Source organism: Rhinolophus sinicus, chromosome 6 (genome assembly GCF_057876585.1).
Source record: "Rhinolophus sinicus isolate RSI-liver-muscle chromosome 6, RSI-T2T, whole genome shotgun sequence".
Taxonomy (NCBI): Eukaryota; Metazoa; Chordata; class Mammalia; order Chiroptera; family Rhinolophidae; genus Rhinolophus; species Rhinolophus sinicus.
The window spans coordinates 66,869,508-66,890,573 of NC_142506.1; the positions used below are offsets into that span (position 1 = coordinate 66,869,508).

A 21,066-nucleotide genomic window follows, 5' to 3' on the forward strand; every position below is an offset into this window, starting at 1 on the left:
CCACCTGTTTATAGCAACACAGCCGACAGCCCTCGATGAATGTTTCTGCTCTCATTCTTCTACCTTAGCCTCCTCCCAACACTCTGCCCCCACCCCCCAACTGGCTTTTTGATTTTAAGGTCAGAGGTTAAACTGCTAACCCTTCAGCTTGGAGGAAAGTTTTTTTCCTCTCGAATAAAAGGTTTTCACAGTGTGCAGCGGTCAGATTAGCCCCTGTCCTGGACACCAAAAGCTCTGTCTTTGTCTTCGTGGCTTGGGCACGGAGCCCCAACATCAGAGGGGGCTGCGGGCGGGCAGCCAACACGCAGGCTAAGAAGAAGGCCAGGCCCAGGGAGCGCCTCTCGGGGTCCAGCCTCCCGTCCAACCAGGTTGCCCAAGGGAAAATCGTGTCAGGCACTCAGATGAACACTAACTAAGGTGTCCTGTTGAGAACCTGATGAAGATGTTATTTGGCCATACGGTACACTTTCCATTGTTTAACATAAAGATAAGAGAAAAAGGTCCAGAACTCAGTGTTTTAACCATCTTGGTCACCAGTGCACACATGGGTCAGTAAATGCATTTTACTAACGTACAACCCTTTGCTCTATGCACGCTCTTAAATAATGCACAGTCTTACTTACAACACTCTCATCTCTTGCTTTAAAAACTGGCCTAACTGAAGGATTCATTCAAAAAATTACAACAGATTATTTTTTATTTGCAATTTTTACATTAGCTATTTCTCGTTAGAAATTTTACTCATGTATTTATCACTAAAGGCACTGGTCAAAATGCATAAGTCAACACAAAACTCTTATCTTTTCACATTTCATAATATTTATTTATCTTACAAGTTTTTTAATGTTGAACAAAGGAGAAATAGTAAACCATAAAGCACGTATTTGATTAAAATTTAGAAATGGAAACTAATGGTACATGAACCAAACCATACTTACTAAAATCATTTGTAAATGTTTTTAAACCGTAAATACTAAACGCATCAAACAAGTTTGTATTTGTTCATCTCATGGCAATAAAAGAATTCTCTCAAGCATGTTAAGTTACAAGTGAGCTCATGAATATTTACAATGGCTTGGGGGGGACCACAGTTTATAAAATATACATAATCTCATAATTCACATCCATGGCAACACCCACGATTAAAAATTATTAAGTAAAAATTATATCACATATGATTACAACCACATTAAGTAAGCGCATATTGAAATCTGAAAGGGAATACACAAATATACATGTTCTATGCTATTGGTATGAAAAAGAATCATCTTTTTACTTTCCTCAAAATTGTCCACAACATACGACATTAATAATTTAAAAACTAGAAGAAACTGTAGAGTAATCAGAAGAGTTCAAAAGACTACAAATGGCTAGCGACTAATGAGAGATAGGTATGCAACCACAATATAAAGCATTCTAAATTAAGGAATAAATCATTCTGTTAGATAGCTTCCATAGCAATATTAACCGATTTCCAAAATTTTAGGAGAAATATAAATGTGCTTTTAAAAAAAGCCTATAATGATGATTAGCCTGAAAACGTCAAGAGGTCACAACCAATAAGCTTAACAAAAGAAATATGTTTATTCTTGGGGGGGGGGAATCAATGCTTATACATAACAGATGTCTGGCTGGAAGACTATGTCCTTACTCTTTTAAAAGTCACATGAAAATCTAAGCTTGGCAAAGGGAAACATTTAAACTGAAGACTCTGGAACAAAGTGCATAGGCAATGACTGGCTGGAAATTTTAAACATTTTATTCGAACTTCTATAGCAAAAAAAAAATGCAAACAAAAAATTTAACGCAATTAAAAAGAACAATGTTTGATAATAACAGAAAAATACAACACTCAAGATTGACTAGGTCTGTCATGCCTACCATTAAATATCTTTTTTTTAACTTATGAATTATGCCACAGTGAAATGAAGAAAAAAGACAACCAATTGACAACCAACTGATTAAAAATCAACATCACATTAAAGATAAAAGGGAAACACCTACAAATGTCATCAATGGTAATTTCTAGAATATGGCATTATGGATGATTTATATTTCCTGATATATGCATTTCCTTATTTTCTAAATTCCCATCAATGGCAGGAGGTTGTTACCACTCACAGTTTTGAAAGGTAATAAGAAGGATGAGAAGGGGATTATCTGACTGGATACATATGGATGTGGACCAATTAGAAAGAGAGCGAGCGCTCCTGAAATCATAAAAGACCCTGATGCAGTAGGGGTGCAAACAGCCCACTGCTCGTTGACCTCCTTAAATCCTTTTTCTCCTCCTTCCTCAACACCTGACTGTAAAACTAGAGACTACATATTCCAACCTCGCTTACAGCCAAGTATAAGTTTTTACCAAGGAAAGTAACAAACTTTCCCCTTCCTTGCCTGAGAGGAAATTTCTCATCTGAACTGTTTCTCTTGCCCATCTGCGGGCTTGAACTTGGACACAGAAGCCATCCAGCTTTGACTCTGCAGAGGAGAATCACAGTAATAATTTTCTAGACTGTTACTCTAGACAACAGCAGGACAATAGGTAATCAGCCTGGATGCCTGAATAACTTCACAGAACAGTGCGTCCAACCAAACCACCTGCTTCTAAACTTCCACGTTACTTAAGCCTCAGTATTCCAAGATCTGTTTTTAAAGGCAGATTGGCCGTTATTCTGTAAAAGAGAGCACTAAAAAACAGAATGGACAGTTTTGAAAGAGGAATAAATGATTTAGAGAACAGCTTTAGGGATTATGCCAGAACTCACAGGAGGAAAAAAAAAAAGATCAGGAAAAATAAATAAGAAAAGCAAAGGTTAATCTGGAATTTAGCATAACTTCGATTCAAAACTCATATCTCTAATACCTAGTACTGTGCTTAAAACAAAGTAGCCATCAGTTAATGTTTGTTGAATGACTGAATGAATGAATGAATGAATGCACTAGTCCCAATAAGAAAAGGGGCAGTTCTTTCAATAGGAGAGTAAATGGGCAAGATAGGTGCATATGGTCCTTTTTTGAATAGCATAAAAATCCATATTGATTCAAAATGGATAAGTCACTTCTTTATACCAAAGCTGACATATTAAAGAAATTTCTTTCTTGTTTGCACCTGCTCAAAGTTCAAAATTCAAGGTGTACAATCTTAAATTATTTCTACATGTCTGGGTCCTGATTTATTTCTCCTGATCACAGGATCAGCACACCCACCTAAATGCTGGAGACAGTGGCTCTATTTCACTATGTCCTCTGCAAAACACCCCTGCTTCCAGTGATCTGGATTGTCTGGGAATGCCCCTCAGCGCCTTAGGACAGGTTTCATAAAATACCCCGGCTTATGGCAGGAAGATGAAAATTGAAATTAAAAAATCCAGGCTGAGCATTAAATAAAAAAGCATTACTCTGAGACTATTTCTCATGAGCTGATGGGTTCACGAGCACATTTCCTTTGCTAACCTGGAGTTTTGCTTCACAGTTTATGCTCCCTTTTGTGTGAGCTATCCAACATTCCATTTATAACAGCTATTTAGACTTTCATTAATTTAAAAAGCTATTATTAGAAAAATAGTTTGGAATAACTATAAAACAACCCTCTCCCTAGAGTTCATCAGCTACAGATTGAAACTTTTATTGAATTTGCATACTAGTAAAATCTTTGACTTACAGAGAACCGAAGATATTATCTAATCTAATGAACTCGTTTTGAGACGCAAGGAGATTAAATGGTTGTCCCAACTCTTATGTTTTAAATTGAAGTGATAAGTTCTATGTATGTCACAGAAATCATCCCCAAGTTACTGGTGAAAAGGCTGTTCCCGCAACCTTTCTCTACAAAGCCCACACTCCATGCCTCGTTCCTGGAACGGCTCTCATACCATACTGATCCTGTTTGTGTTCTTTTCTCTTCTGTTTTCCACATTTTTATTGTACCACTCATCCTAAAAACAGCTTCCTCTCTTTTGTGACTGCTGAGAACACACCCAAGCCTCTAATGCTTTGAATGTCTCTTTGAAACTTATTTCACAAATGAGATGTCTCAATACTAGCATTCATGCAAGACATCAAAAATCTGTACCACCTCTTGAAAATCGCCCAAGACCACTCACTTACACATTCAAAGGTCTGTATCAGTCCCCGACATCCTCAGTCTCTTTTGCGACATACGATTAGTCACTAAGCCTTGCCCATCCCAACACTAACCCAGTCGTTCCCCTTGGTACACGGGACAGTATAAGGGACACTGCCCTCTCCTGCAACCCGCTATCAGGCCAAAGCCCAATGCACCCGAAACCTCTCCCAGACCAGTGGGATTCGTCAACAGCCGCGCGCCCAAGTAGCTGAGCTACACAACGCCACGGTCCTACTTCTTTAGACAATGACTTCGAACTTTCAGATGCCTGACAATCAGCTAGGAAACTTCTCCCGAAAAGCAGATTCCACTCGTACCTCCCTCCTCCCTTAAAAATAATCTAAAGTGTGCCGAAGGAGCCTGATTTCTCAGTCAACGAACAGCTCCAAAACACATATTGACAAACACTGAATAACAGCTGTTCCTAAAAATCTATGGACACCCGTCTCTAGCAACACTCCCCCAGAGCCTCGACAGAACTCCCGAGGCGCCTCCAGATACAGAGACGCTTGGATTCTCTTGTTAGATGTGTTTGCCTCCGTCTACTACGGAGTATTATGAGAGATTCTACTGCATCATTACAATGAGAGCAGCCATGACCCTACCACTGCAGTTCACAGGCCTTTCCTTAGCCCCATAAGACAGACATTCACAGAGATAAGAATCCAATTTACTGAAGGTTGTGAAGCCTCAAGATTCCAATTAGGTAAGCATTGGTAAATTTCAAGATAAGTGTTTACAATTCAGCTTCAGGGGGGAAAAAAGGTCTGGCCTCCTTCCTTCATTCATTACACATCTCCCTTCACTCGGTGTAGGTGGAGCTGTGTTTGCCAATCCCCTATCTTTAAAGAAAGAAGGCATTCCTGAGTTCACATGGCAAAATTCCCAGCATCGTGCTGACTGGCATTAGAAAGAGATGATGTATGGATTCTCACCTAGACAGCTGCTCCTGGTCCAGCTCATTCCCTTCTAGCAGGATCTCATTTCTTCTCTAATCTGCCGTAGTTTGCATTCCCCTTCAACTGCCTTTACACTGATTTCTCTGATGCCTGTTTATTACATTTCCTCTTTTCTCTGATCTCCTATGAATTAGCAAGCACAACTACCCATTGTTACCTAAAAGGCAAAGGAGTAGCTAATATAATTACAATTGGAGGTGGAGCTTTCATGACAAATTACGTTGAAACAATGCTGAGTCTTTAGCTTAAGGTTCTATGTTTTTCATTTGGACTTTTCAAAACCAAAATAACATCAAATCCACAAAGGGAGTGACAGCTCAGGTCACAATCCCCACTTTCCTGGGAGGCGCAGCCTCTCCCTGGGTGGGGTCCCAGTAGCCACCTCCATACTTGGTAATTCTGACCCCAGGCAGAGCCAAAAAAGCCAAACCCATGACCTAATCTGGGCCAAGTTCTCTCACACAGAAGAATCTGGACTGTAATGTGAGAAACAAAAACAGGAGATGCTGAGGCAGAATCACTGTTTTGGCAGAAAGATGACACAAGATCCTTAGAGCTACCATGGTAACTATATTACAAAAGTATCCCAAATATGAGCTCTAATATGTATTTTCATTCTTCCCTACAAGCAAAACCAGTGGTCTCCCTGACACGAGGCCACGGGTCTCGGAGACGGGGAGGCCAGAGCAGCCAGAGTGCACAGAACAGAGCTGGAGGAGACAGCGCTGCAGACACAGACCTCTGGAGACCTGCAGAGGGGCCTCTACCATCTCCCAACTCCCCCACTCTGCCCAAGTCTTCAGTGGACACATGTGAGAACATTACCCAAGGGTGGGGAAAGGACCACCCAACAGAAGCAGAAGGAAACTCCCAGGACCAGACCATCCAGCATGGACAAATCCCATAATGAGGAAGGTATGCGTAGTGCTCAGAGGGCAGTACTTCCACAGTGGGGCAAACTCAGCACGAGACGGAATGCAGCTCTGGTCTCACCTAGCAAGGCTTCAAAGCCAACCTCAAAGGATCAAGCTTTCTCTAAGTAATTTAACTGTGTCCTAAAACAAAAACTCACCTGCACACAGGACATGTAAGAAGAGAGACCATATGCTGGGTCATAAAGCAAGTCTCAATAATGTTGTTGTTGTTTTTAATTTAAATCATACAACATACTCTCTGGATTACATAATCAAAATATAACAGAAAGATCTTTGGAAAAGCCCCAATTATTGGAACCTAAATGATATATTATACTTCTAAGTAACCCATAGGTCAAAGAAGAAATCAAAAAGCAAACTAGATACATATTGAACTAAATGAAAATAGAAATTGATCAAAGCTAAGAACTCTTCTCTGTGAAACACACTGTTAAATTAAGAGAATGAAAAGACAAGACAGACCGGGGAAAATAATTGCAAATCCAATGAAGACGTTGTTTCGTGTATATAAAAAATAAACCTTAAAATTCACCAAAGAAGACATAATAAGCACATGAATTCATTCTAATAGAACATGACTAAGTCTCCAAAATGCTTCCATCAATTTCTAAGAAATCAGAACTTCACTTGTAAATGAGAATGTGTAATGTACACTAAGATACTGTTAATCATTCCATTCAATTACCCTAAGGAGTGCCCAGATGATAATTTTGGACTATCAAATTTCATTTTACATTGGCAACTCAAGGAAGAATATGAATATATATGCATGAGTACACACACATACACCCTAGTATGCCACTTATCAGGTAAATAGCATCTCAAATTTAATATCAACTTCATGACTGAAAAAGCATACCTTCACTGTCATGCATATGTGGATATGTGAGAACATGCATAGTTCCTTCACCAGAATACATAACACACTTTCCAAAGGCCCCTGATTTCCATTTGGGACCATGTGGTCCCACATTAAACCTCACTCCTCACTACAGGAATGGAGTCCATTTCAATAGGATATAATTGAGTCTACAAAAGTTTCCACCAATTTCCAGAAAAATTAGACCTTTAAATCTAAATTAGAATGTGTAATGTGCTAAAATATTGTTAATAGTTCCATTCAATAGCTCTAGAGAGAGTTTGTACTATCAAATTTCATTTGATAATAAGCAAAGCCAATCACTATAGCCTGAACTTGTGTTTGATTCAGGGCTGGGCACCTAACTTAATCATGAGTGCCCGAGAAAGAAGTATGCAATTTTCATTAAGTTGAACAAAGTGGGTCTCACTGAGAATGAGCAAAAAGTTGAAGAAGGTAAAGTGATTACTCACGGATCTTGGGGAAGAGCATTAGAATAAACGAAAAGTGTACAGACTTGAATGAGCATTTTTGATGTGTTCCTGGTACGGCAATGAGGCCAGTCTGGCCACCGCTGAGGAAGCAAGAGGAAAGAATGGTAGAGGACGCACGCAGAAAGGTAAAAAGGGGAGGAAATGAACAGATTAGATGGACCATGGCAGGTCCCTGGAAAGCTTTTAGTTTTTATTCAAACGATTGGAAAAGGCAGAGGGATGGGGGAAAGAGACACCCCCCATCCTATAAGCAGGACACCCCTATATAGGAAAACTGGTTCTTCAAAAGTTGAGGTTTGAGAATTGAGGTTGTGAGTAGATTTCTAGTATGATGTCCCATGTGTCATGTTACATATTACAAGCACTAGCAAAAGTAAGATAGGATCCTGGTTGAAGAACGAAAACACAAACACACTTACTAGAATGTTAAAACTGTCAGGAGCTTTAGGATAGTCAGTCTATAGCTCTTGTATACCAAAGGAATTTGAGCCAAGAAAGGTGAAATGATTGATGCCAGGTTGTATAACTAGTTACTGGTTCAAGTAGAACTAGAAATAAGTTCTCTTAAATTTGAAGTCCAGCAGAGCAAAGGTATAAAGGATGAATAGAAGAAAAGATCACATTTACAAAGCACTTTTGCAAAACAGATAAACATTTGTCACATTCACTTGCTGTTATGACTTCCAAAGAAAGTTGCTCAGCCTGCCCCAAAGATCTGCCCTGTAATTCTGAGGGAAGTGGTGAAAAGCAAAGCTGATACCTACATCAATAAGTAAATCCAATGGATCAAAAGATAAAGAGCCTTCTGTATTTTGATAAGAAACGCATTCAAAGCTCTTCATATAAAGACTGCATTTTCTCCCTAACAAAGAGACTCTTGTTTTCTGGAATTTCTCAAGGCTACAGAGAAAAAGGATAAGGCAAGTAAATCATTATCCCATGTGTTGATAGAGCTAGCCTCTCTCCAATCAAGTACACACAACACTGGCTGGTGGAAAATAACACGTCCTGCCAAAAAGTCCTCCAGAGTGACTTCTAGACTACAGAAGCAGCAGTATTTCTGAGATACTCTGAGCAGAGTAACCAATATAACTCAAGCACATATTCCAAACAGTCAACATTTCCAACTCAGCCCAACTGAGGACATATTACCCAAATGAGTATATGAGGTGATTGCAATGATCCTTGTTTATACATATTAATAAAGTAAATAATCATTGAAGTAGTTTTAAACTATTAATACGATTTAAAGTAAATTCTAATGTTAGAATATTGTTACCTACAGTAGAATAAGACTAATATGAGACTGTGTAATATACAATCCTTAACAAGTTTTTACACAACAGTTGGAACCTAAACATATCAACTGTATCTCAATGAAGGTGTTTTGTAAAAAAAAATACTAAACATATCAATAATTACATTTAATGTAAATGTACTAAACACTCTGATGAAAGGCAGCAATTATCAGACTGGATAGAAAAGGAAATACCAAATATAAAGACATTAGATATAAAAATAGCTCTAAATATAGATGGTTTAGATGAGAAACAGAAACTCAAATATAGATGGTTTAGAAGAAAAAAATAGGGGAAATTGAGAAAGGTAGAGCACCTTTATTCCTCAAAGTAAACTTAAAGACAAAAAGCATTACCAGAGACAAAAAAAGAAATTCCATGTTAGAAGGATTAGCTCATAAAGAAGACATAATCAAAAATGTGTGTGTATCTCATAACAGAGCTTCAAAATACATGAAGCAAAAATTGACCACACCAAAAGGGCAAAATCAATAAATCCATAATTATAGTTGGAGGTATTAACACTCCTCTCCCAGTAACTGAAAGCTATAGACCCTGAAAAATCAGTAAAGTTGTATAAGAATTGAAAAACATTATCAATCAACTTTACCTAATTGACATTTATACAACAATACATCTAACAACTGCAGAATATTTACTCTGCTTAATCACACACTAAATATTCACCAAGATAGACCACATATGGGTCATAAAACAAACCTTACATTTTCAAGTACTGAAGTCATAGAGTATGTTCTCTGACCTAAAACACTTTCCAAATAATGAATATTAGTTACGGGAGTATACGGCAAAATAGGAAAAATAAATAAGTGAAAATATATATATATATATATATATATATATATATATATATATATACACACACACACACATATTATTATATATATTTTACTTTTTACTATGTATTTTTTATTTATTATATATTTTTTTATTATATATATTTTTTATTTTTTATTATATATATGTGTGTGTGTACACATACACACACACACACACACACACACACACATAAAATAGTACAGGACACCAAAACAATGAAAAGGAAAAAAAATAGACTTTTAAAAATGGGAAGAAAATTAGTACAGGGGAAATGTGTGAATAAATATATGTAGATACTGAGGGTGTAAAATGAACCTAAACTAGTAAGAATTTCCAATTAAAAAACTGACAGTTGATTAGACTGCCTCAAGGAAAAAAGTAAGTTATAACTTAGCCAAATAGAGAATAAAAATTCAATCATTGTCCATCACATGTTGAGAACTAAAGTATCTGAAAGATAAGCTCTCTATAAGTCTCTTTCACACTTTTAATGAATAAGATGAATGTGATACTTGGCCCCTCCCATCAAAGGAACTTACTGCTACTCTACAAAATATAAATAAGCATTATCATCACTCATTAGCATATATTCATTTAAATGCCTACTAAACACAGAGCACTCTGCTAGGCAAATGGATTTCAAAGGTATAGTAATATTATTTCTTGCTTTTGAAAAACTTATAATTTATTTGAGGAAGGAACTGGTACCAACACAAACATAAACCCAATATAAGAACACATTGCAAAGGGTAGAAGGACGGAATTATAACCCAGGAATAAGAGAGATGCTGAATAATCACACCTGTATCTGAGCTGTATCAGCAGCGAGTAAATTATGCTAAACACAGACTGGAAATAGGGCCGAGGACTTCATTCTTCTGATAGTGACTGGCCAGGGAGCTGGAATTATTTAGTTACTAGATATGACTTCACTGGCAAGGACGCACTAAACATTAAATAAGTTGTCATTCGGTACACCACCTGGTCAGTGTTGGAGTCCTGCTGAAATGCTGCCAAAACTGACAGGAAAAGGAAGCCATCAGGAAATAATGGCTGTCTCTATTAGCTTGATACCGAGTACACCCATGCAGTAAGTTAAAAAAAAAAAAAAAAGTCTGAAGTGGTAATTTTTTAAGGACCTTGAGAGCTTCCCCAAAATGGTTAATAATAATAAATTTAAAAAAACCCCAAAAAGCTTCGTAAAACCAAAGACCAGCTGTGATCCAATTTTTTCATCCTCATTACCCCCTTATTAATAAACAAGTCTTCAAATTAGAAGTGCTCACATTCAGAGAGGATATCTACATAGGCACTTCCATAAGTTAAAAACAGAATCAAAACTTTATCATATCTGGTTGTAATTACTGGATTCTCAAGCATTTAATCTTTTACCGAGAATAGCAGCTACAGATGGGGCTTGGAAAGAGTCCAAAAGCCAACAAAGTTAATAAACTCTCTCTATATATATGTTTCTCTTTCACTAAATTACAAATTCCTTGATGGCTGGGGCCAGTGTCATCTCTGCATTCCTTTTAGTATCAAGAACAACATTTTATACATTTGGATGGATAAAGGGATGGGTGAACGAACAAGCTGTGGATCAAATACATGTGTCACAGAAATTGAAAACCGAACAAAATACTTTGAATGTTTGGGAAACTAACTGGTTCTTAAAGACGGGTCCTGGGGACGCAGAAATGACGGACTGTGACAGAGACTGGAAGGGAGAAAGAAGAGGTCATCACTACAACATGGCCTCCGTTGCAAAAAGGAGGAAGACAAAGGAGAGATGATACAAAGACCAGGTGGAAGAGCTGAGAAAAGAAAAATGAATTAATAGGATCTGTAGTAGTTAAGAAGAGTGACACTATATAGTGGCCACCCAGGCCAGTTACCGCCTTACCATTGCGTGAAGTCCATTTGCCCAGATGTTCATACAAATACTGTCATTTTCTACATGTGCCATAACATGTAAGTCAAGTTGAAAAACACTGCTATTAAGAAGGTAGGGACATATAGAATGAATTTAAATAAATGAAATTTGTTTGATAATATAAACTTTATAAAATTACCTATTAAAAGCAGATTTATATCAATGATAGAATAGGCTGCAAGGTTAATTGCTGGACCAAAATTTGTAATACAGTGGTTCTCAAACTTTATCCATGTCCACTCATAAAACACAATGTTCATCGTTACAATCCACTCTTATACACATAATCCAGATTTTATCAAAGCCTAAATATATTTTTCAATTAATTAACACTTGAGTAATTTTTAATCAACAGTTGTGTATCCTATCAGTGGCTCATTCTATTCTTTAGCATTGATAAGATAGCCCATGGTTTGCATGCAATTTCTAGTGCTAACCATAGCTACACTGTTCCTTTAGTTATTCACTCAAGAATGTTACATAGCAATACAAATAAATTAAGAGTGGTGTCATTACTAGGATGGCCTTAATTTTGCTATAATTTTTCATCATTCACACATTGCAATAGTATCAGTTTACACAGAACTCATAATCAATTGCACCATACCTCAAACTGGTAACATTTCCACTGAGAACCCTACACTTGTGTAATATTATCCTTAATCTCACCTCATCATCATTCCTTCAGAAACATGAACTCTTAGTTTATTCCCATTCTAATGACCTTCTAGTTTGTCAATATTAACTGTTAGAAATTTGAAAATTTACTCACATATGGAATTCCTGTTGAATTTTGTGCACACGAAACATTGGGAAGAAAGGAGTGCAAAGGAAAGTCCCATTTTAACTTCCTGCTCAGTCTTTCTAGATGCCACCAGGACTTTAGACAAGTACCATTAGAGGTACTGCTGCAAACTCTTATTCTCTGCCAAACATCCTTCCAAAGTGAAACTACCTCAGCCTCAGATAGATTAGCTTCTCGTACCCTCGTTTCTGACACTTCTGCAATATTAAATCGGGGGCTTGGAAGTTACTGTGTGACCCCCAGGAAAGTCTTCATTTCATCAAACCCATTTACCTCTGTTCACCTCAACAGACTTAACAACCTATTCACATTCAATCAGAGTAAGCATTAATGTTATTTAGAGTGCCTCTTCTGCTCTCAGAGTTTCTGCCAGGTTACTTTTCATAATATTCACTCCCCTCTAATAGCTCTCCTTGTCTCTTCATTACAAAAAGAACAAAAGGTGTGAAGGGCACCCTCTGTCAGAACAAGAAAGAACATAACTTTTTCCAAACCAAGGAAAGGATTTCATTAAATGATTTTTTAAACAATAAAAACTTTTCAGAAATCAAAAAAAAATTAATATAAAAATAATAAGGAAAAAAGGAAGTGAAGCACAATTAAAAGTAAAATTAAAAACTAAAGAATTAAGTTAAAACAGTTCAAAGAAATATAAAAATATTAAATGCTAATGAATGAAAGAATAAGCACCAAATACACCCCAAAGTAAAAGTGAAACCGGCAAAAATACAAATTCCAAAATTTAACACCCCCTGCAGATGGCCTAAGGTGGCGCATAGCTAGCAGGCCTCCATTGGACTGAGCTGCTGGTTACGGATCCCAGAAATAGAAAACAGGGCCTTTGGTCTTTCCCTTAGTTGCAGAGGATGCGAGCCTCCTGTTGTGTGTGAGAGGAAGACGTCTGTCTGTCTTTCAGAGAGCGCTGAGGTCTAGCTTAGTCATCTCCGCCAACCCATAAATCAAGCACAAGTACCCATCTACTCCCCTCAACCCTAGCTTTTAAGAACTTTAACTCAGAATAAGTATTGACAAGTCCCTTAAAACAATACTTACATAATTTTTGTGTTTTGACCAAATCAAAGTTAGCCGTATCTAAAATAGGTAAATTCTAGTCATATGTCAAATTATGCTGTAAAGTAAATATAAATTATGGGTTAAATCTGTCATATATATTAAATGTAATACAAATCATACATTTTCAAAGCATGAAAACATAATTTAGTTTTACTAAGATGATTTAGAACGCAATTTAGAAGTATTCAGTGACTTCATTTGAATACTTTGACCACCATTTTGAACACATCACAAGTAAGAAAGAAGTAGCTAGTATGTGATACAAGGTTCAAAATAGAAAATTTGGAAATTCTTTCCATATCCAACTATAAACAAAATGGGCATTGCCAATCTGAATAATACCTGAGGGAAATGAGTCCAACAAATTACCAAAAGATTTTCTAAATTCCCAAATTGAGTAAAATATCAGTAAACGGATTTTATAATGGCTTTATAAAGAACTTTGGAGAGCTACATAAACCCCAAAGACCAAATGTAGGCCAACGGTACTTGAAGAGACATTTCTCCAAAGAGGACATACAAATGGCAAATAGACATATGAAAAAATGTTCAACATCACTAATCATCAGAGAAATGCAAATCAAAACCACAATGAGACATCACCTCACCCCAGTCAGAATGGCGATCATCAACAAGACAAATAGTAACAAGTGTTGGAGAGGCTGTGGAGAAAAAGGAACCCTCATACACTGTTGGTGGGAATGCAGACTAGTGCAGCCGTTATGGAAGGCAGTGTGGAGGCTCTTGAAAAAATTACGAATAGAATTGCCATATGACCCAGCAATCCCTCTCCTGGGTATCTACCCAAAAAAATCTGAAAACATTTAGAGATAAAGACACGTGTGCTCCAATGTTCATTGCAGCTCTGTTTACGGTGGCCAAGACATGGAAACAACCAAAATGTCCTTCGATAGATGAATGGATAAAGAAGTTGTGGTATATATACACAATGGAATACTATTCGGCGGTAAGAAAAGATGATATAGGAACATTTGTGACAACATGGATGGATCTTGAAAGTGTAATACTGAGCGAAATAAGTCAGACAGAAAAAGCAGAGAACCATGTGATTTCACTGATATGTGGTATATAAACCAAAAACAGCAAAAGAACAAGACAAACTAATGAGAAACAGAAACTCATAGACACAGACAATAGTTTAGTGGTTACCAGAGGGTAAGGGGGGTGGGGGGTGGGAGATGAGGGTAAGGGGGATCAAATATATGGTGATGGAAGGAGAACTGACTCTCGGTGGTAAACACACAATGGGATTTATAGATGATGTAATACAGAATTGTACACCTGAAATCTATGTAATTTTAGATTTCAGTCACCCCAATAAAGTTAAAAAATAAATTAAAAAAAAAAAATGTAGGCCAATGGCATATATATATACACGTATGTATATCGTAGATTAGTCTTCAACTAGTAAGCTAAAAATGAAGCAAATATTTACAAATTAAATCTTTGACTTTCAACTAGTATTTCACTTTAATATTTTTACTTTTTAGAGTAAACACTGTCACTAATAAACACAACAGTGACCACTAAGAACTTGCAAACTAGCACCCTGTATGTAATTCTCAGCACCACTTCTTCTATAACGAGTTGAAACCTGTACGCAGTGAACACGACCACACACCATCCTGAAGTGCTGCCCCTTATGCCCACAATTATTCTGCAGATATTCATCCCCAAATCACACCTTTCATAGCAGAACTGTAACTCCACAACTTAGGTCTTGTGCCCTCTATAGTAATAACAACAAAATAAAAAGAGGTTAACACAACATTTTCTAAAAATCAAATCAACTAACCTCATTAGTTTATTATAATTATTAAACAGAAAATGCTATTTTAATTTATGTAACAGTAAAGATGACCAAAACCTTGAAACAAATTTCCCAGCTATTACACAGGCTTCCTCTTCCAAACGCCACATCCAAAATACACTGGAAGCCACTTCAGAACCTTTTCTGAACCAATTCCACACAAGTTTATTTAAGAATGGTTGTACTTCTAATGCACAGACCCTGAGGACTTATGGCGTTCCAGTGCATTAAGACAATCTGAACTTTATTTGGGTTTCACTGCAACCAATGTTTTCGGCACAAATTCCTAAGTTACTTCAAGTAATCTTTTATCAAAATTATTAAGGAGTCTAAATTTTACAACTACCCAAGTGACAAAATTTTAAAGAACTGCTTAAGTCTAATTAAAGTCAAATTTGAATACTCAACACATCTGCATGCTGGTGCATTTCTGCTACCGAAACAAGACCAAGTTGTTTTTGAAATGACTAATTTCTGGACACTTATACATTTGCAGAAGACCATCAGATGTACTAAACTGATAATTTTAGGCTTTATTTTCAGATTCAAATGATAAATAAGAAGGAACTGAAAGAGGAAAAGGCTCTATCTGATCTTTACCAGCTTTGCCTATGAAGTTACAGAGTCTGCGGTTTATCAACAGCTCTTTAAAAAAATTCAAATAAAGCACCTATTGCTTGCGATGATAAAAATCTACAGCCTTTCAACATTCTTTATATTACAGTTTTTTTTAACAGATTTAAGAAATCTAAAATAGGTATTGGAAACATAGCCAACCTTGTCTTAATTTCACTTTAATAACAGAGCATAACTTAACAAGTAATTATCGAACATTGTCCATAGGGACGGCACCTTCCAAAAATCTACAAGCGAACCAAAGAGGAGCTTGTCCTCAAAAATCTAAAATCGGGTTCTTAGCACAAGTCAGGGTGATAAACACCAAGTTCAAGACAAACGGTAACTTCACCAGGCAGATATCAAAAGGATTATTACTCAGCCTTATTACTCAGCAACTCCTTTTTATGTCTTTTACTTCTGTGGCTTCACGTGCACAAATTTCATCCTGTTCAATAAAGTTCTTCTACGTTTAAAGAAAAAAACTTAGTAACATTACTAAACTCTCAATATCCTTTATAAATTCCATTCCTTTTTTCTAAATGTTCTCCCAGTACCTTAAAAGTGGTGCCTCAACAATTCAGCAAATACTCACTGAACACAGACTTTGAGTCAGACACTGTTTTAGGCTCTCAGAAAACAAAACTAACCCTTCCCCCCTCCCCCAAAGGCAGATGACAGTGACACAGAGACTGCTTCTTTGTCATCTTCCTTAGACACGAGTATTTACACCAAAAGCAGTATATCCCTCTCCCTTTATTGTTCACACCAGATTTTGAATCTGAAGTAAAAGTCCACAGAGCTTCAGAACCAGATAAGCACCTGGTACCAGCTGAGAACTGACAGGGCATCTGCTTGTGTCTCCCTCCATCACCTCAGGACTCTCCCTGCCTCTCCCCTGTCTGTGCCCTTGGGCCCCAAGCCCCACTCACAGAGCTGAGCCAGGGGCCCTCTTCATACTCAGTGCTATACCCTGGGACAGGGCAACCTCTGTCCCAGCCCTCACGACACTCCAGTCACTGATTTGAAGTTGACACTCCCTCTCCCAGAATGTCACCTTCTTAACTGCTTTTCATCTGTCTGACACATAACTGGCACTCAGAAACATTCACTGAATGAATGAAAGCGGGCTGAATATTTCCTATAGTGTTTATGCTCTCCCTCCCAGTATCAGTCATCTTTCGATGTTTGTTAAAAATTGATATAATCTCACAACAACTCTGGTCAAGCCTAGAATTTGGGATTTTCTAAAAGGGTGGCTTTCTAAAACTGCTGTGAAATATTTCAATGCTATTAGAAAATGATGATTATTTTAAAGGCAGCACAGCAAAATGGTTAAGAGTTCTGGCTCTAGAATCAGCAAAAAAATAGGTTCAAATCCCTTCCCACTTTTTACAGCCAAGTGATTAAATTATTTAATGTTTCTGAGCTTCATGGCCTCGTCTTTACGAAAGGGTAACAGGCCCTGCTTTCTATGATTGAAGTGAAGATAAATAGGATATGGAGGCTCTTGCCTCGTTTACTGATATTGTAAATACTAAATAAATAGTTTTTATTACTATTTCTGTAAAACATCCAACTAGAAGCATAATCAGAGAAAATAATCAACAAATAAGACTATAACAATGTTGTTACAGCTCAATTCATTAACTTATAATCAAAGAAATGCCTTAATGAAATTCAAATACTCTAAATATACTTACACCCTTATTAAAGCTATTAATCACAAATTGCAAACGGAGCATCAATATAGATGGGGGGAAATGATAAAACCTAACTCAAAATTGGCAGAGGTCCATTTGACCCTTAGCTCAGAGATCTTTCCACTGTAGTAAATTGCATCTTCTTACTTAATTCGAGTTTACAAGGCTTTCTTTAAAATTAAAAATGCCCCGTTGAGGGCTGGCTATCAAGTGTTCACATCTCACTGTGAATTACTTTAATCAGAGAAGGACATTAAGTGACGCCACCTACTTAAAGAACAGGTATGGTGCGAAGAGGGCTGGTTTTCAAACGGGGGAGCGGGCCTGTGTGACACTTCCTGTCAGACTCTGCCTGCAGTCACGGGGCTGATGATGGTGGCAGTTGCAGGGTGAGGGCAGAGGGGCTTGGGACATATCAAAGGGGAACGCAATCCCCCTCTCATGGGCTGTACCAGGTGCTCTCCAAGGAAACTTCCATTTGTTACTCCACCGTTCTCTTCTGCAGTGCGTCCCAGCACCCCCATGACACTAACCTCCTATAAACCTCGGTATAAACTTTCCATCAAGATTACTCTGTTATCCTAGTGCACGTGGACGAAGAGGGAGTCCAACAGAGTTCTTTGTAATGAACATAAAGCTACAGCAAAACATGGTAACCACATTTTTCCCGCAGCCTTTTTCCACGATGGCCACTGTAACGTCTCCTAAACCACATCACTGCGTGTATGACTTACCAAAGTTCTACTTTCTATATGTTAGGGTTTCGCCAGGTTTGGGTACGGGAGGCTGGGTGTAAATGGGTTTGAGGCAGCTCCACAAACGTATGTATATGTAGCAGCTGTCCCAGTAAATCCTGTGGGTACTAAGGGGAAGAGCTTGAGCGAAGGGTTTCCCTACGCAGCCCCTCCAAGGCTCCTGCCACGGTCACACCGCACACACTCAAGACCACTTCCACAACAAGCGGCGCTCTGTGAAATAATGTGCTCATTGTTCACTGGCTCAATGGCCAGGCTCTATGCTAGGTCCGATTGCTTTTATTCATTCTGCAAATACGTACTACACACGTCAGCTACTGTGCCGAGCTTTCCCTTAAGGATACAAACTAATAAGCCGTGGCCCGGTTCTTAGAAGCGCTTACTTCAAGTGGGGCAATGAGACAGACAGACATATCCATATGGCCACACACTACCATGTTTGACACACCTGTAAGAACACAGTAAGTGCTAAACACAGGCAGACTCTGCATAAATAGTATCCCAAAGGAGAGAGCTATCAAGTGCAAAAGTGAGCTGAGAAATCTCTTTTTTGTGCAGGGCATGAGGGATACTGACTAACTTAGGATTCTTCGGCATAACGTTCTGATCTAAGGAAAGAGTTAAGAGGCAGTTAAACTGTTAACATAAGCCAGAGATCAGAGAGATGGATAGTCTTTCTGGACCATGTTGAACGGGCTGATAAAAGTAGAAAGCCTGTAGCAAAGAGGGATTTGTTCCTAAGAGAAATTATTGTCGCTAAAGAAAAAGGAATAAAGAAAACAAGATTTGCTAAAGATGTGCAACAACTACTAATAAATAACTAGAGCTTTCAGATCAAAGATTCACTAAACATGGAGATATAAATCCTACAAAAGAGGAGTGGTGAGGGACGGTGATCTCCTAAGCCGGAGAAAAGAACCTCAAGGAAAAGAGCTCAGTCATTATTTTATGTGGAGTTATACTCGATTCACTAACTGAAGGAAGATACTGCACCCTGTTTAAAAACAAATACCCGTACCTCATACAGTTTATACTCTAATTTCCTCATGATGATAAAGCAGCCTGTACTGAGCTTATGCAAAATTACAACACAAGGAAAGGCAACTGAGCAGTGGATTTTTTAAAGAATAGATTAAATGTGCCTTTCAAAAGGCAATAGATTAAAATACAGACTCTGGAGCCAGACCACTTTGGGTGAGTTCCTTCCTTCTCTGTGCTTGAGTTTCTTCACGTGCAAAATGAAGATAAACATCTCCTATCTGTTAAAGAACCGTGTGGATGTGCTCCAGCTGCAGCGACTTCCTGGGCGAAGAAGCTATGACACAGCACAGAACAGGAAGCAGCCCGAGCCACTGCCTGGGACAAAAACCCTAAGAGTAGGCATCTCCACTCTCCTGCTGAGGAAAAGTCACTTCTCATTTCTCTGAAGTCCCGAGTCTCTGGGGAAAGGAGGGGCGGTATGAGAACAGGAAGTCCTGTTATCAGAGCTGAGGCGAGGCCATCACTGCTGGCTGTACTTCCCTGACTGCTGGGAAGCAAGACAGACAGCAAAGAGAAGAGCGACAACAGCCATTAGCTTGGAAATCTGCCAGGAAGAGCATTAGGAGCTCAATGTTGGCATTTCACTCTGGAACGTTTGGAAGAGAAGTGACATCGTCCACGAAACGATGCCCAGCCAGCATGTGGGACATCACCAGGACAAATTCTACCGACCTACTGGGGACACGAGGGGAACTACCAACACGCGTCGACTATTTTTCAATGTGTGGGGGGGTCCTATATGAAACTATTTCCCATGTTGTAAAATGCGTTGTTTGCAAAAACAAACAAACAAACGAAAGCAATGTAATGCCTTTGAAATGAGTCCAAACAGCAATAGATCAGACGCAGGCGGTCACCTTGCCAGAGCTAGCTACATCCTTCTATTTCAACAACGAATGTCATTTCGAATCACTAACTAAAACTCAATCATCATTTGTCTCTGAAGGTGTCTATGACTTCCATTATCCAGGATAAATGAAAAAACGTCAACATGAGAAACACATATTAAAACGTGAACATGAGAAACACGCCAAGACCTTCATGCGATATTCCCAATCTTAGGATAAAGCAAGTTTACCCTGAGCATCCCATTTTCTACTGGGCCAGAGTCACCAAAAATTAAACCAAAATTCTGAGAAAGGCAAAGAGTTCTTTAGTTGATTTCCCAACATCTATTCGTTGCCCGTTGTTTAGTAAATCAACTGTGACCATCTTGCCACTCACCCCTCTACCTCGACCCCACCAATGATTGTTTTAGGAATGACCAGGCCCAGCCCAACTTGGGCCCCTGGGAGCCAATGTGCTGGGGACACTGGGAAAGAAACGTGCTGGTTCTAAAGGCAGCGCCATGAAAAGCCAGTGTCTGTCACCCCCGCGGTCACCAATAAACCAGAGGGCAGATTTCCAACTTCCCTGACAGCCGTCCCATAACCACAGGGCCCTAAGCCCTCCAACAGCATGTCGCCGCGGTTAGCAGAACCCGGAAGCAGAAAGAACCCGGGTCTTTGATGACCTACTTCTAGACTTCCTCTTCTATGAAGCAGCAAGTTTCCTTATTATTTCAACTAATTTTGTATCTGCACCCTAAAGCATCCTAATTTGCATTTTGTTTTTCAGGTCTACTACTACATAAGAACATCACCCATTTTCCTTTAAATGTTAGCAAAAAAAAAAAAAAATGTATCCCACTTTAAACAAACTGCTGCATATATCAGGTTCTCATTAATACAAACAGGTTTTATTGACAGTTAAACAGGAATGTTGTAATAAATTTCTTTAATAATATCTGGACATT

The 21,066-nt window shown here is 38.3% G+C and overlaps 1 protein-coding gene across 6 annotated transcripts in view; it reads right to left on the reverse strand.

Moving 5' to 3' along the window:
- Positions 1–21,066, reverse strand: part of DENND1B (DENN domain containing 1B) — a 175,551-nt gene that overhangs the window by 148,852 nt on the left and 5,633 nt on the right. The gene's annotated exons all lie outside the window — the stretch shown is intronic.